This window comes from Varanus komodoensis, unplaced genomic scaffold (genome assembly GCF_004798865.1).
Source record: "Varanus komodoensis strain SLA01 unplaced genomic scaffold, ASM479886v1 scaffold19, whole genome shotgun sequence".
In the NCBI taxonomy this organism is placed as follows: Eukaryota; Metazoa; Chordata; class Lepidosauria; order Squamata; family Varanidae; genus Varanus; species Varanus komodoensis.
The window spans coordinates 11,100,195-11,106,601 of record NW_025335550.1 but is presented as its reverse complement, the minus strand read 5'-3'; positions in this window follow the sequence as shown (position 1 = coordinate 11,106,601).

The window sequence follows — 6,407 nt, the reverse complement described above, 5'->3', positions numbered from 1 at the left end:
CCCCCCCCCCAAATTACCCAGTCCCGTCCCTACCACTGGACTTGGGACCTGTTTCCAACAATTTTGCAGGATACACACCGGTGGGACTCGGCTTCTGGAAGAAGTGCATAAGGGAAACAGGCCTCTTGACCATGTGCAGAGAGCCCCGTCTTCACCTTCTGCCAGTCCTCTGAACCCAAAAAAGGGGCTTTAGGGCCACAGCAGGGCAGGGTAGAAAGAGAAAGACAGACGGACAAAGACAGGCTGCTCCACTGCAGGTGTTCAGTCGTGTTGGAGACTCCTCAGGCCTCTTGCCTAGAAACCAAATTCTCCCTGGCCTCCCCCAGAGTTTCTTCCTTCATCGGCTCTTATTCCATGGCTGCCCCCCCCACCAAGTCCCTGCCGGAGCAGGTCTTACCAAAGCCCCCTGCCCCCTCAGCCACAGGTGGCCTGCAGCTCTCTGGGCTGCACCAGATTCTTGGTTTGCCTCACAGGCCGGAGGAAAAGCTGGGTGACAGAAAAGGGAAACGGCGGCACAGATTTGCGGGATACTGGAGACGTTCGAGACCTGTTGGGCTGGATTCCCGGCCCCGTGAACGGGCTCCGTTCCTCCAGCCAAGTTGGGGGAAGACATCCGGTCCCTCCAAAGACAACTTCAGACCCTCTTTCCAACCCTTGGCTGCAGCTTCAGTCAACAGCCCGACTGATCTGAACTACGGTGACCCATGAGCAGCATTTTGAAAGCACAGCCCTCCTTCTATCCATAGAATCCGCGTCGCTTGGCAGCGTTTCCAAGCTCCAGGCAGGACAGAGATGAGGCAGCCAGTGGGCTCACTGCAGAATCGAGAGGACAAAGGCCTCACGCCCTGATCTATCTCACAGATCTTTCCAGAGAAATGCAAATGGAATATGTGCAGTTATTCAAGGCTTGTAGCGGCACAGCTGTTGTCTCCATTGGAAATGTCAGCCAGTTTCTGACTGTTTATCTGCCACAGTTTTCAAATGATTCCCCAGAGCGAGCGAGCGTGCTTGCGCAGTTGCATCAAAACATCCAAGCAGCTAGTCCTCAATGTGAAGACAGCATTGCCATATCAGATTTATGTGCACAGTGAATATCAGTAGAAGCTCCGACCTTAGGTAACCTTTGACGTGTGAATTAGTAGGCTGGGCCTATAAAGGTGAGATCTCACCTATTCTTTATTATAACAGAGGATTCATCAGGTTCCCATCCTGAGTTTCTTTCCATGGCTCTGTGAAGTGGCCTTAGAATTTAACGTGGGATGGAGCCCTGGAATATGAAATATAAATATAAAAAAGAGAGCCTCTGGTCATATTCAGAGTGCTTTTGCTGCCGCTGAGGCATAAGCCGTCCTTCTGTTCATCCTAGCTATCGCTTTCCAACAATTCACATTTTGGCATGCGCCACACGCCCCTTTACACGAAAATGAAATGCGTGTGGTGAGGGGGGCCAGCTCTTCACACAAGTTCAAACGGTGTGTCTGGCTGCACGAGGGCCGCCCGCCTCGGGCTTTGCACTGAGTAAAGGCAGAAGGCCATCAGCAAGTGGAAAGCTGACCTTTCGGGGAGGAGGGAGGCATGCAGGACATTGGAAACCCCGTCCGGGCAAGGCAGATTTCCAGGAGATGTGCCTAAATGCCTCTTAGATGCGGTTATTTATGTCACTGCCTAAATGCAGAGGGTCATTTGCCATCCAGGCTTGGAAATCAAGTGGAATGTCCGAAACAGCCTTCGACGGGATGAAGCTTGCAGCCAGCCGCGCCAGCGCCAGCGCCGAAATGGGTGTTTCCAGGGATAGCCGCTCCGCACGCCGCTGAGGCCAGCGGGCTGTTACTGCAGGCCGGGGTGACTTTTTGCTTGGTTTGTAATAAAAACGAGCGAGGTTGCTCAGCGCTCACATTCCCCCTCTGGTTTTGCAAGCCACCGGAGCCGTGGAGCATTGCTGAGTGGTGCTGTCATCCCGAGAGGCAGCCGGAACGGGGCTGCGTGCTGCGCAAGAGAGCCCGGGATGGGAAGGCCGGCCAGCCACTCGCCCAGGCAGCCATGGCCCCTCTCCGCATAGCCCTGCCTGCCCTCACTCCGGCGCCGTGCCCGCGAGCGGCAGCCAAAGGGGCAGGGCCGGGCCATTGCTCAATGCCCTGCTCTGCAGGGGGGGAGGAAATGCCTCCTGCATGCCAAGTGAGCGAGCGAGGGAGGAGGAGGGACGAAGTGCAAGCATTTATGTATGTGCGCATGGAAGAGCCGCCCGAGTGGCCACATGGTTAGAAGCCTGGCCTGGGACTTGGGTGATCTGAGCTCTGGCTGCCACCTAGCCCTGGGTGGCTCTGGGCCAGTCCCGGCCTCAGCCTGCTCTACCCTGCAGGGTCGTTGTGAAGATATACGGGAGAGGAGCAAGAGGATTATGTAACCCATCTTGGCTTTCTTGAAAGGAGAAAAGTGGGAAATAAGGCAGTACCAGAAAAGCTATCAGAAAAGTAAATGGATTCAAAGCACGATTTAAAAATGCAGCCACAGAATAAAGGAAAGCAACATGGTTACCTAAAGGAGCGCTTGCGTCCATATGCGCCCTCCCGCCCCTTGAGATCGGCGGCAGAGGCCCTTCTCCGGGAACCCTCCGTGAAGGACATTAGGAGGGTGAGTACCCGGAGGAGGGCCTTCTCTGTGGTGGCTCCCCACTTATGCAATGCGCTCCCCAGAGAGGTCCGCCTGGCGCCGTGGTTATTTGCTTTTCGGCGCCAGGCCAAGACCTTTTTATTTAAACGTGATTTTAATTGTTAATGTTATTTATTGATTTTAAAATTTTGCCAGGATGTCTCCAGTATTTTATGTATTGGTATAGATTGTATTTATTTATGGATTGGAAGCCGCCCCGAGGCGTATACGAAGGGGAAGGCATATAAGTTGTCCAAACAAACAAACAAACAAACAAACCCAACGTTCCTCCTGCCTGCATTTCAGTTTTCACAGTCCGCCTTTGAGGGGCTGGACTGGAAGAGGGTGGCGAGTTGAACAAGAGCCATGGGGAAGAGGGAGATGGCATAAAACTCTGAGCGACAAGAAGCACTGTCTGAAAACCTCATCCAGGGATTCAGTGACCTTCAGGGTGGTGGTGGGGGGGTGGGTTGAACTTAAGTGGGGAGCTCTGGCCCCAAACTTTAACGAGCGCTCTGCTCTCTGCTCGTGTCGCTAAGAGTCAACGCCTGGGGCGACCGAAGCTCCATGCGGCAATGCGCTGGCTTAGTTTTTTAACTGCATTTCTGTGCTCCCCAGTAGCTGTCGCTTCCCCACAGTCTGCCCAGCGATGCCCCCAATGCAGCTCATAAAACCACTCGAATGAAAGCAGTGGCGAAAGGTGGGATGACACGGAGCGACAAAACATCAAGAATCAGTAGCCGAATCCGCCGATCGAGAAATCGCAAGTGGAAAGAGCAGAGGCGTGCAATAAGTCTCCAAAGTATAACGTATCGTTGCCTTCGGTTTTCTTTCTGTGCAGAACCCAAGGAGGGAGGGAGGGAAATAGGCAACATTTTGAGATTTCAGGGGCAGCCACCAGAAAGGCCCCGCTTCCTGCGCTCATCAACCTGGCTCCCCGACATCTGGAATGTGAGTGTCAGGAAGCTGCCTTAAAACAGGTCACAATATTTGCCCATCCTGGCCCTTATTTGTGCATAATTGGTTCGTAAGTTGCTCCGCATCAAAAGATTTCAGAGCGTGTACAGCTAAAGCATCCAGTGCCCAACAACGCCGTGCAGGGAAGTACATTGAGGGAGCCCGGCTGGGCGCATGTGCTGGCGAAGGTGGCAAGGCTGGGTGGGCAGGTGCCCCGTCTCACGTCCAACTGGGTGGGAGCTCAAAGGCCTGTTCGCGGTGGCCCCTTGCCAAGCAGCCGGGGAACCTCTGAGGGAGCCTCAGCGATGGCCGGGGAGGAGAAGGCCTTGTCTCCTCCGAGCAAGGGCAGCTCTGGTGGACCAAGAGCTTGGGGAGGGAGGGAGGGAGGGCCCTTCTCACCACCCCCGGCCTCGTAGGCCGAGCTGCCAGCACTCCGGAGGCAGAAGGGGGGCTCTCGCATGCAGCTCGGGACCCTTCCCCTGTCGGAAGCCAGGGCACGGTCCTCCCCAAAGAAGCATCCCCTGAGACGTGCTGGAAGGGAGCCAGAGCTTTCAGGCTGCTTTCCCCAACCTGGAGTCCCCCAGCAGCAGCGGCCTGCAACGCCCCTCATCCCCAGCCAGCCGGGAGTCGCTCGAAAGCACCGCCGTTTTGGTGCGGGCGCGATGGGCCTGGATCGATCTGCCCTGGTCCCCAGGAAGCCAGGCCTGGGCCCCATCCGTGTTTCCCCTCCAGGGCGGCCCGTGTCGGCAAACTACCGCGCTCGAGAGGTCGCCGATGCGAGAACGACGGCATCGGGTCACAGAGAAGCGGGCTGTCACCCGGCCGAGCGAGACTCCCGGGAAGCGGGGGGAGACCAACCACCCCCGCAGAATGGCGGCCTCGCATTTGGGTGTCCACCTTCGCGGAGCAGCTGCCGAGCAGCACGGCCAAGCGCCGGCCCCTGCCGGGCGTCCCTCGCGCGGAGGCAGGAAGGGGGCGCGGAGCCGCAACGTCTCCGTCTCGCTGTTTGTTTATTTCACCGCCTTTCCAGAGATCAAGGCTGTGCTTGGCAAGCCATGAAACAAAAGGCGACAAACGCGACGGCCAACAACCAGGAACACCAAGAGGGCAACAAAACCAGTCCCCTGAACCAACGACCAAGCAGCAAAGGCCGGCTTTTGAGATTGCGCCCCTCTCGCTGGCCAGTCTGAGAGGGGGCAACCCCCCAGAAAACCTCGAAGCCAAGGCAGAGGGAAATGTTTTCCGAAGAAGGACAGAAGATCCGGATTCACAGCAAATGAGGATGTTCATAGCCACAAATGCGGCTTTGTGACCAAGTTGCGATTGAACAGAAGTCAAATGCATCTCGCTTGCTCTCCCTTCCTGGCTTCCTGTTCAGGGGGACCATCCTCCAAAGAGCAGCAGGGTGCCTGGCCACCCTCTTCCTGCAGTGGGGCAAGTTTGCTCCACAGCTTTGGGGCCACCGCTACGTAGGCCCTGCCAGGTGACTTTGCACTGAGAGCTGGCATGCGGGAGGGCAGCATAAAACAGCCTCCCCCCAACCGGGAGTGCTCCAGGTGTGCTATTCTGCCACTCCCATTATCCCCAGACAAGGTAGCTCATTGACCTCCTGGCTGGGGATGAAGGGTATTGCAGTCTGGGCAACTCGCATGGTGGAAGGCAGGCTGGTAGAAAGAGGGACATGTCCAAACGGGCAGAGTGCTTGGAGGCCGGGGCAGGAGAACGGCGTGGGGTTGCCTCTCTGCCCCCCGCTGGAGTGTTGCCCAGGCTTCTTCACCCATCTCCCCTTTCCTCCTTAAATTAAGGGACCGAAGGATCTCTCCTATTCCACGCACACCCAAGAACGAGAATAGGAGCCCAGTGGGGGGAACGCTGTGCGTCGCTCAGCTGAAGTCCTGGCCTGGATCGCAAAAATCCGAATTCTACGTAGCAGAAAGTGAACAAGAAGCAAACGGGCGCCCAAGTGTTAGCTTAGGCAGGAGCAGCCGGTGAATCTTCAGGCAAGGTTCTTGGTTCCTGCTGGTTTAAGGCCGCATTTGGTGCTGTGCCTTTGCATAGCTCTCCTTCCTGTGCTTGCTAAAAGAAGTGGAATAATTCCTCCAGGAGAACTTGCCAATGTTACACCAAACCACCTTCTCGCCCGCCCTCCCTCGCTCAGCCCATGCGACACAACGGTGATAAAAGATGCATTCCATTTGAAACCCGCCCCTTGGCTGTTCCAAATTTATTTAACAATAAAAAGCAAAGCCCAGGTCCAGTTTTCCAGGGAACTTGGCTCTCGCCCTCTCCCTCTGCAACCCGATCGGCAGCCTCCTGACTTCATGACAGCGAGCTGCTTGCACAATCCTAGGACTCGCATACATATGGCCATCTTTTTTCCAGCTCCTCAGAAGACATTCAATATGGGAATCCTTTTAATGAAAGGAAAACAGTGCAAGGCCGAGGAGGAGCAGAGGCTTGGGGTGTGGTAATTCAAGGAGGCCGGGCTCCCGGCATGAATGGAACCTTTCACTGAGGTCCAGAGAAAGCCAAGCGGCGTGCAGGTCTGTGGAATGCAAAGACTCTCGTGCATCCAAAACCAGGGAGCAAAATGCCGGAACGTTCCCCGAAGACGGCGGCGGAACTTTCCTGTAATTAGTGGGCCCAGCCCTCTGGGGCAGGAGAGCTGGGTCAGAGCAACCCACGGCTCCGTCCCAGGGGAAGAAAGCGCACGGCACAGATCTCCGTGGGCAAGCCACGAGGGCCTCGTCCAGCTGGAGGAGAGCGGGGCGGGGGGGGGGGTGAGTCACAAAGAAGGTTGT